General features: G+C 41.4%; 1 pseudogene; it reads right to left on the bottom strand.

Moving 5' to 3' along the window:
• Positions 1 to 7,582: 7,582 nt before the first annotated feature.
• LOC116535246 overlaps positions 7,583 to 10,858 on the bottom strand; it is a 9,485-nt pseudogene continuing 6,209 nt past the window's right edge.

The following is a 10,858-nucleotide window of genomic DNA, read 5'->3' as shown; positions in this document are numbered from 1 at the left end:
TCCAGAGACCTGGTTAAAATTCTAGCTCTGTCATTTGTTAGGCTTGTGACATTAGATAAATTCCTTAGCCTTCCTCAGCTTCACATTCCCCATCTATAAAGTGAGGATAATACTAACCAGTACATATTATGGTTGTGACTATTAATAAAAACTAAACATGAGACCCTGGTATGAATCTCAGGCCTTAAATACAAGTATGTAAAATGTGTGACTTCTTTTTTGATAAATCAATTTAATTCCTTTTTTACTGGTCTTTACTTTGCTAGATGGAAGACACACCATCTCAGTCAGGTCAGGGGCTGTCTCTTTCTGCTTACCTCTGGAGTTCCCAGGTCAAGTGTGCCGGTCGTCAGCAGCTACCATCTTGTCACGTTGGCATCCTGCCTTAGTATGTTTTGTTTCATTACAACACAATATCTGAGGCTGAGTAATTTATAAAGAACAGAAATGTATTCTCTCACAGTTATAGAGGCTTGGTAAGGGCCTTCTTGCTACGTCCTCACATGGCAGAAGGCAGAAGAAGAGACAAAAAAGAAACTGAACTTGCCCTTGTATAACAGCATTAATCCCATACATGAGGATGGAGTCATCCTAGCCTAATAACCTCTTAATGGACCTACCTCATAATACTGTTTCAATGACAATTAAATTTCAACATGAGTTTTGGAGGTGAAAACCATTCAAACCATAGCACACCCACACAAGTTGTCATTGTTCTGAACCTCACTCTCCACTGGGCCCTCTCCAAATTCTGGCTTTCTCAGCTCTGGACTGCATCTCTGGTGTATAGAAAACCATCCAACTCCTATTTCTTGCTGCTCTGGGACTGAGAGAGGCTGAGAGGCTACCTCTGCATCTGTAGCCTAGGTACATCCTCATCCTTTTCAAATCTGTTGCTCCTGAGCCATGTTGGGTTTCAACAGAGAGGTCTTTGAGGCTCACTACTGCCTGTTCCACTACCTGCAAAGTGTGGCACAAGTCACATCTCTTCTTGAATCCCTAGAACCTGCCTACAGTTCCTGTAATCCAACCCTTCCCATGTTAGTCCATTTGTGTTGCTATAAAGGGATGCCTGAGTCTGGGTAGTTTATGAAGAAAAGAGGTTTATTTGGCTCATAGTTATACAGGCTGTACAGGAAGCATAGTGCCAGCATGTGCTTCTGGTGAGGACCTCAGGAATCCTACAATCATGGCAGAATATAACGAGGGAGCCAGAGTGCCACATGGCAAGAGAGAGAACAAGAGTTGCGGGGAGATTCTGGGTTTTCTTAAATACAAGCTCTAATGTGAATTACTTGAGCTAGAACTCATTCATCACTATGGGGATGGCACCAAGCCATTCAGGAGGGAACTTCTCTCTTGAAAACATCTCTCACCAGGCACACCCCCAACGTTGGAGGTCTCATTTCAACAACAGATTTGGAGAGAAACAGCATCCAAACCATATCATTACCTCTGTCTCTAACCTCAGGGCTATAGGGAGCTGTTTCTCAGAGACATAAGCTCTTATTTCCACTCACTCTCTCTCATTTCCCCCACAGGGTAAGCTGTGAGCTCATATCATGGAGTTCACCCTCAGAACAACTAACAGTTATCCAGTGGTTGCTATTATTACATGTCAGGCATTGTTCTAAACATTTTACAAACTTAAACCTCAGAATAACCCAGTGAGGCAGGTACTACTGTTGGCACTATTTTGGCAGGTGGAAAAACTGAGGCACCAAGAAGTTAAGGGCCTTGCCCAAAGTCACATGGCTAGTGTGCGGTGGAGTTGGGATTTTCACTCATGCAACTTGTCTGCGATGGTCATGCTTTGATAATGATACTACAGTCCCCTCAGAGAGTATATGCCAAGGGAGTGGGTGAGGAGGCTGATTCAGGCTGGTTGCATGCCTAGACATTCTAGATCTCAGCATTTGAAATGCACAAGCCATGAATTTGGCTCTGATTTCCTTTTCATTTCTGTTGTAGCATCCTTTCCCCGTGGCAATGAAAAGAACAGAATGGGAACGCAGTACAACATGTGTCCCTTTTGTCAGGGGGATAGCAGCTAATTCTTCATAATTTGTATTCTGCTGTACTTTTCAAGCACAGATAAGTTAGTTCCCATCTCTGTCTATAAGTTCTGTATCATGGAGTTTGTCCTCAGAACAAAAATTTGCTCCACACAAAACTTAGTTCTACACAAAATGTTTTAACATTAATATTCAATTTCTAATGACAAGATTCTGCTTCCCTTATATATTTGTATTTCAATTAAAGAAAACATTAAGCCTGCCCCCCTTGTTACACTTAAATATTCAGAAACCTTGGAAAACCTGGTGAAAGGAGGACAAGTTATAGCAAAGGCCTCTGTGCTGTTCTTTCTGTATCCAGCCAGTTTGGTAGATCACCACAGATACAAGCATGAGGCCCTGGACGTAGTAGGCTTTCAAAAATAGTGGTTGATTGATTGTGAGATGCCCAAAAGCAGGGAAGATGCCAAATAGGAAAATTGCTCTTGCCATATGCTTGACTGGATGGTCATGCATGGCTGAACATGTTTCTTCTGCTCTCCATAGATGTGCTCCACTGTCACTGTGTGATATTTGTGATCTCTGAGGGCTCAGAATTCATATCCTCCTCTTCAAAGGCTTGGGTTCTATGCTCTTCTTTTCTTAGAATAACCCCAGAAGGGCAGTTAGGTTTTTAGAAAAGGTCTCTCAATGGAGGTGATGTTGCCTGCACATTATACATAATAACTGAGTGGCTGGTAGACTGTGACCCTATATTTTATAGCTCGGTTCGGTTATTTTGTAAGAATGCCAGAGATGACTGATTAGTGTGTTCTCACTTTCTGGATGAGTTGACAATGGTAAAATATTGACATCTCAGAGAGTCCAGCCATTTTTTTATGCAGCTTATGAAAAGTGATGACTTTTAGAGCTTCAAAGAGAAGCAGAATGCTACAACCAGCTAGAAATGCAGATACACACCTCTGCCAACTCCCCATTACAATTCTCTGTCTTTCAAATGGAGATTAAATGCAGTGCCAAAATGTGTCATCTGGTGTTGCATTTTTGTAATGTGGACAAATGTCGACAAAATTCATGTGGAGGCACAAAAATCTAACTATTTATGAATTAAAATTAAATGTAAGTGTTGCCATGAGTAGAAGCCTTAAATGCTAGATTCAGTGTCATTATCAAAACAGCAACACTTCCTTCCTGCAATCACCAATTCAAAAGGAGAAAGGGGAAATTGCCCTCTCTGACAAGCTACTATGCATACCATACTCTGTACTGTGTACTATGTACTTTATGCCTGTAATCTCAATGGGTGCCATATATCAGACCTGATAAAAGTGAATTGGATGATTTTGGGACTGCCTACTGTGTAGGTACTTGTTACATTTCAATCCGTCTAACAAACCCAATCACAGTTGTGGTAGGCACAAGCAATACATTTTGCCTTCAAAATGTGCTTGTGTCTCACCATGCTCCCCTGGATCAGTCTTTGTTCTTTTTCATACATATAACTTCCCTCTCAAGACCTTTAGATCCTTGCCAGCAAGCAGAGGAAACTAAAATCTTCCTGTATTCAAATGTTCCAAGTTGGGCTATCACTACCCTGGGTAGTACGACAATAACTGTTATATATTTCAAATTCATGATTTACATTCACATTTTAATATGAAATTCTTCCCTATACGCATGTGTGTACAGTAATTTCAATGAAGTTTTTAATTTATTTTACTGTCAGTGGCTGCCTGTTCCAGTGGATCTATACAGGTAACACTGCCTTTTCAAGGGAGAAATTTCATTTGATGGGTGAAGTAAACCACTCTTGGAAAGTTGTTTACAGAAAACAGCTTTTCAGTAGCATGAGAAGATTATGACTTGAAGCAGATACGCCCAGCATTTTGTTGTCTCAAGAATTTAGCCCAGCAATTGACCATGTCAAATAGAAATTGCCAATCCTTGGGGAATGATGGCAGAGAAAAACATTGTAAGCTCGAAAGCTTCATACATTTCATCATTGGTAATATATCAAATATGGATTGCAGATCTTGATTTCATCCCTTCTGGACTCCCTATGTTCATGACAGCCAATTCCAACATTTCAGCAAGCTTCCAACTCTACAAACCCTCCCGACTTGGCAACCTCACACTTTAATTTACTGACATGAGTTTCCTCAATTTTCTTCTCACTCATGCTAAAATTCCTCTTTATCTTATTAATTTTTTCTATCATCTCTCTTCTTACAATTCTCTTTCTTTCCAACTTTACTCCTTCATTGTCTACTTACTCCTGAACTTAGGCTTTATATTCTCAACATGCTACTCAACATTATCTTTTGCAAGCAACCATGATCCAACCATGTTAGATCATGCTCTTCATCAACATGCTCTTCCTCATTGAACTATGACCTATCGTAATGTTGACATTTCCTTTTAGAAACTCTTTTCCCTTGGCTCAGGCAATCTTATACAGAAATATGTGGTTTCTCCTCTTACCTGAGGGCTCCTCGTCTTTCTTCACTACTTCCTCTTCCAAAACTTTGTCCTTCACCTTTTCTTTCCCCTTCTTTAGAAGCAAGGCTTCTAGTCTTAGAAAAAAAAAATGGAAAAACTTCTGAGGGTTCCAGGAAATCTGGGTAAGTTCACGACAAATTGTATTTTGTGTGTACACCTGTTTACGCATTTGGGTAAAAGGGGCCATAATTTAATTGAATTGCAAAGGAGTCCATGACCCTGCAGAAAATGTTAACGTTTGGTCTATACTTCCTCCTTGGACAATTTTACCATCATCCAATGCTGAAATGATTGCCTTCCAAACCTCAGTCTTCGACCTGACCATCCTCTTAATCTTTAGTTTTTTAAGTATCTCTGATTCTTTATGTTTCCTACTGGTAAATAGTAGCACTACACTTTACACATTAGTAAATATATACTCTGTGGAAGCTACAATCAGTGAGATGCTCACTTGACCAGCCCTCCTTGCCAGGTACCCATATGGCAGCTCTGCACAAAAATTTTAAAGTGCACCTTTCAGGGAGGTCCAGTGCTATTGGGTACAGGGCTTAGTGACAGGATGGTACTTTTGTGGGATTTTTGTTGTTGCTGTTGACTTTTCAGTATTGTATCTCCATCATGCCAAGCCTGCATTCAAGCTAATTTTTAAGCATCTTAGTCTGACTCTTAAGGACCTCCATGATCTCGTCTTAACCCTATGCTTATAGCATTATAACCCACTAATCCTCTCCAAAAAACTTCCATTCCAGACAGATTGGTCTTATTGTTGCCCAGACAGACTATATGTATTCCTCCGCATATTTGCTCACCATATTTTACCTACCTAGAATCTCTGTCTCTCCAACATGTTTGACTGAGTGAGTCCTCTATACTTTCACATCTTAGTTCTAGCTCTACTTCTTTTAAGAAACATTTTATATTCCAGTGCTTACTGACTTCACCTTCCTATAAGATCCTATAGCCCTTATTGTCTGTATCACACTGTTGACTGTGAATACTCTTCAGTCTTTGACTTCTAGTACAGTGGCACTCAAAATGCGGTCCATGGACCAACAGAATGGGCAGTACTTGGGAGCTAGCTAAACATGAAGAATCTCATAACCCACCCTAGACCTACCAAAAATACTCTGCATTTTAACAAGCTCTTCAAGTGATTCTTACAAATGATAGTTTGAGAGGCAGTGCCCTATGTCATGCATTTGTTAAAATATCTTAGTTTCAGTTCCTGAATATATCTTATCTTTCATAACGTTTTACTTTCTGATCATGCCTTCTCTGTTCTCTATTGCTTTTCAGAACTCTATGTATTCCAAAATGCTTTTCCTATATTCCCCCAGTGAAAGGATAATATCTCTTACTGAATTACTTTGATGTTTCTATTGCTCATTTTCTACATATATCTTGTATTGAAGGGCATTTTGTGTGCAGAGGTATTAACTCCTTTGTTAGATTATCAGCTCTTTGAGAGTAGGAATGGGATTTTCTTCATCTCTGATCCTTGACAGTTTCTGACAGAGTTCCTGACACCCAGTAGTTAATAATAATAAATGTTTGTTGAATGGATGAATGAATGAATGGCTAATTTAATAAGAAATTCATTTGGATTATAGGCTTTACTTGGGGAAAATGTGATAGATAATTGACCATGGGTCATGCTGTTCATAATTGCAATGTTTTCATTTTTCAAGCCAAATAATAATTATCTAAGCTAGTCATGCTGTTTCTTAATGACTTTTAAACCTGTACCACTATGAATACAAGACTGCATGAATTTTTAACAGTCTCCAAGTAGTTCATAATTAAAGACGAAGTGATTCAACTCACAGACTCAATCAATGCTTTTGTTTATAGCTTGGTTTTCATCTCTGTACAGATAACCAAGAAAAAAAAAAAAACTAGCAAACCACGGAAAACAAAATCTGATGATAAAGAAGTATAAAAAGGTATCTCAGCAACAATTCTGTGTCTGAATGACTAGTAATGAAAGGGAAAAGTGTCAGTAGCCACTCAAGTTAATCAATATACTGACTCATCTACTCAACAAATCTAGATGAATCAGAGGTCTTTGTGTTTCAAAGTTTATGACTCATTTCTCTTGAACTCTATGGACCTAATCACAGAAACTAAACAGAGGAGAAAATGAAATGATCCAAATCCAATCTTTGAGCAGTGCAAGAAAAAAAGAAACTTTCTGAATTAGAAATCATATTCTTTTAGAGGCTTAACAGTTTGAAATGGATTTTTCCAGTTTTCTATATAAGAGATCAGTCTGTATCCAGTTTCTGCCTCTGTCACAAAACACAACAGTTTCTTTTTGATATCAAAATGATGTTGCCTTATATTAGAAAGTGATTTTAGTTATTAAGATGTTTTGAAAGTCTTTTGTTTACTGACTAAGACCATTTTGGAAGATAATTTATCTATAAGATTGACTTTTGAGAAAATAACTGGAATACCTGGTTATACAAACATGGAAGTCCCCTAAATTTATATCCCACAGGTCTACTGCTCTAGATTCTTCATTGCTAATATATTCAAATCTCACTAATTAGGCTAGTAAAGAGAAAAGTCAATGTAGCAGAAAGTATTTTTTTTTTTTTTTTGCAGAGGCAAGTGAACATTTATTTTGGGGTCTTTATTCATATGTGTATTTCAAGCCTTTTTCAAAACAAGGCCCCAGGAATCTCCAGATTCAATTATGTCCCTGGACTTGGTCGACTGCTGCAGTAGTCTTAGGAAGCCTTATACAAATGCTAGAGTTACTCATATACCAACATTAAACCCTAGGATAGAAGAAGCAACAAAGCATGTCTCCTTCCTCCATGGAATGTGCTGATTTCAGATGAGCAGCAGCCAATGTAGAAAATGTTGGGAAGTTCTCCTTGGAGCTGGATTGTGATAAGCGGTGCTTGCCATGAACATAAGCTACTGTCTTTTCTTTGACCCTTCTTTTCCAGTTTTTGAAGATAAAGCAGGAAATACTCTTCTCTGAAGATACTTGACAAAAATACCAAAATCACATGCTTCCACTTCATTGATAAAATTGTACTGCAGTTTGGCACCTAGGTCTAGTTCAGCTGGCGGGTGAGCTGATTGACGTATTCACCCCGATAGCCAGGTGTGCCCATCTCCTTAAGGAAGCCCACTCTATTTTTGGTAGCATGACGGGTCACTGAGAGGTGGAAAGGGTGCAAGAACCATGAGATTTCCTGGTAATGCTTCCCTGGGAAGGCAATTTTATGAATGAGGTCTTCCAAGCAAATGACACCAAACTTTCGCAGATGCTCCTCGATCACTGTGTTGTCTGTCAGAGGGATGGTCTTATTCTTGACCTTGGCTTGTCCACGTTTCAAAATGATTTCTGGGCCAGACTTCAGATTTGGAAATCCCCAGGTCACATAAGGTTCCACAAGACGCAGCATTTTTAGGTTCTGTGAGGTGGCTTGTATAAAGACACCACTAAAAATTTTCTTTAGGCGAAGTCTTGCAATGGTTCTCTGTACCAGTAAACTCACACCATTAATCCTTTCGATGTGTACAACAAAGGCCAAGAAATGTTTATCTGGTAATTCCAAGGCGTGAGGTTTCACTTCTAGTCATCTAAGATACAGCTTGTCACATTTCTGCCACCAAGAATCATATAAGAATGATTCCAGGGGGACGATACAAGATGGCCGTTTAGGAACAGCTCAGGATTGCACCTCCCAGTGAAAGCACAGAGGGTGAGTGGACGCCGCGTTTTTATTGCCCACAGACTAGGAAATTCCCGGGCAGAGGTGCTCCACGGTCACCAGCTCGGCTGTTTCGGCCAGCGCGGCTGTGCCGGCCAGCGCCGCTGCTTTGCCCCGCGCGGCTGCTTTGTCGGCGCCCCGGAGCCGCCATTCTCCGTACAAAATACACTGGTCCGGGGGCCTTTAGGCTGGCGATTGGAGCCACGGGAAGTCGCCCATAGGCTGGTTCAAAAAGGGGACTGAGCAGAGAAACAGGACAGTAGACTCCAGGGCAAAAAAAAGAAAAAAAAGCGCCACAAACCTCAGTGCCGCTGTTTAAGCCAGTGCAGTGAGTGGCCGCAGGGGAAAACAAACAGACCCCGGCGCCTCTTCAACAGGCGACTGGAACACCAACTTAAAAAACGCTCTGAGGCAGGGAGTCACGCGATCAGGCTCGGCTGGTCCCACCCCCACAAAAGAACAGCAACCAGAAACTCTGGATTGAGAGTTTCACAGCAAGCGCAGCTGAACCCGGGACAGTCCAGCTCTGTGGGGGAGGGGCGTCCGCCATTACCGAGGCAGCCCGCCGTTGCCAAGGCAACCCGCCATTGCTGAGGCAGCCCACCGTTGCCAAGGCAACCCGCCACAGCAGAGACTCCACCCCAACAGAGGCGGGCCACCATCGCCAAAGCAGTTCTAGCTACATCCATATAAACAGGACTGCAGGGAAGTTCACTCGGCAGCGGGGCGGAGCCCACAGCAGCTCAGCAAAGCTGCTATAGGCCGACAGTGACTAGGCTGCCTCCTTGCTGGGCTGGGCAGGTCTGAAGGAAAAAAAAAAAAAAAAGAAGGCAGCAGCATAACGGAAACTCATAAATAAAGCCCTAAATCCCTGGGACAGAGCACCTGGGAACAAAAAGCAGTTTATGAGTTCTACTGCAGCAGACCTAAAAGTACCTGCCCAGCAGCTCTGAATGAACAACAGAGCTCGCAGCTCACCATTTGAGCTCCTATAAAGAAGAGACCGTCTCCTAAAGCAGCTCCCTGACCCCTATATATCCAAAAACACACCTCATAAAAGAGACATCAGATTGACACTAGGCGGGTATCCTTCTGGGACAAAGATAGCAGAAGAAGAAAACTGGTAACAACCCTTGCTGTTCAGCAGCTGCTGCAGGTGAACCCCAGGCAAGCAGGGCCTGGATGAACCTCAGCAGACCTACAGCAGGGGGGCCAGACTGTCAGAAGGAAAACCAAGAAACAGAAATAACCTCATCATCAACAAACAGAACGTCAATCTGAAAGATTTGAGACCCAATCTGAAAGCCAGCAACTACAAAGTCGACAGGTGGATAAATCCTTAAAGATGGGAAGAAACCAGCGCAAAAAGGATGAAAACACCCGAAACCAGAACACCTCTCCTCCTAAAAGGGATCACAACTCCTCACCAGCAAGGGAACAAGGTTGGATGGAGAACGAGTGTGATGAAATGACAGAATCAGACTTCAGAAGGTGGGTAGTAAGAAACTTCTGTGAACTTAAAGAACATGTTCTAACCAAATGCAAAGAAACTAAGAACCTTGAAAAAAGATTTGACGAAATGCTAACAAGAATGGACAAAATAGAAAGGAATATAAGTGAATTGATGGAGCTGAAAAACGCAACACGAGAACTTTGTGAAGCATGCACAAGTATCAACAGCCGAATTGACCAAGCAGAAGAAAGGATATCAGAGGTCGAAGATCAACTCAATGAAATAAAACGGGAAGGCAAGACTGGAGAAAAAAGGGTAAAAAGGAATGAACAAAGTCTCCAAGAAATGTGGGACTATGTGAAAAGACCTAATCTACGTTTGATAGGCGTACCCGAATGCGACGAAGAGAATGAATCCAAGCTGGAAAATACTCTTCAGGATATTATCCAGGAAAACTTCCCCAACCTAGCAAGGCAGGCAAACATTCAAGTCCAGGAAATACAGAGAACACCACAAAGATATTCGTCAAGAAGAGCAACCCCAAGGCACATAATCGTCAGATTCACCATGGTCGAAATGAAGGAGAAAATACTAAGGGCAGCCAGAGAGAAAGGTCGGGTTACCCATAAAGGGAAGCCCATCAGACTCACAGCAGATCTCTCAGCAGAAACCCTACAAGCCAGAAGAGAATGGGGGCCAATATTCAACATCCTTAAAGAAAAGAACTTTCAACCCAGAATCTCCTAACCAGCCAAACTAAGCTTCATAAGTGAAGGAAAAAAAAAATCCTTTGGGAACATGCAAGTACTCAGAGATTTCGTCACCACCAGGCCAGCTCTACAAGAGCTCCTGAAAGAGGCTCTACACATATAAAGGAACAACAAGTACCAGCTCAACTAAAGGGCAAAACACCCAGCTAGCACCAAAATGGCAGTATCAAATTCACACATAACAATATTAACCCTAAATGTAAATGGACTAAATGTCCCAATCAAAAGACACAGACTGGCAAATTGGATAAAAAGACAAAACCCATTGGTGTGTTGTATCCAGGAAACCCATCTCACATGCAAGGATACACAAAGGCTCAAAATAAAGGGATGGAGGAAGATTTACCAAGCAAATGGAGAGCAAAAAAAAGCAGGAGTTGCAATTCTCAT

This window comes from Sapajus apella, unplaced genomic scaffold, assembly GCF_009761245.1.
Source record: "Sapajus apella isolate SASKATOON/1434 unplaced genomic scaffold, GSC_monkey_1.0 scaffold93, whole genome shotgun sequence".
NCBI lineage: Eukaryota > Metazoa > Chordata > Mammalia > Primates > Cebidae > Sapajus > Sapajus apella.
The sequence above is the reverse complement of the archived record's forward strand: the minus strand, read 5'-3'. Positions and strand labels throughout refer to the sequence as shown.